Here is a 239-nt window from a genome sequence, read left to right as displayed (position 1 = left end):
CGAGCCCCCGGGAAAACGCCGCTTTGCAGAGTCCTGCGGCCGGGGGAGAAAAGCAGCGATGCTGCGGCTGCCAAGACCTCGCGGAGCCAGCGGGGCGGAGGTGGGAAGTCGCTGGCTTCGTCCGCATGTGGGTGCCGGCGGGTCTCTCAGCACCGCCGTCCCGGCTCGCAGGGCCCCGGCGGGGATCCGGGAGCCAGCGCTCGCTCTCGGGGGCAGGCAGGCGGAGGAGCAGGCGACCA

This window comes from Gavialis gangeticus, unplaced genomic scaffold, assembly GCF_001723915.1.
Source record: "Gavialis gangeticus isolate Ggan-Ray unplaced genomic scaffold, GavGan_comp1, whole genome shotgun sequence".
Lineage (NCBI taxonomy): Eukaryota > Metazoa > Chordata > Crocodylia > Gavialidae > Gavialis > Gavialis gangeticus.
The sequence above is the reverse complement of the archived record's forward strand: the minus strand, read 5'-3'. Positions refer to the sequence as shown.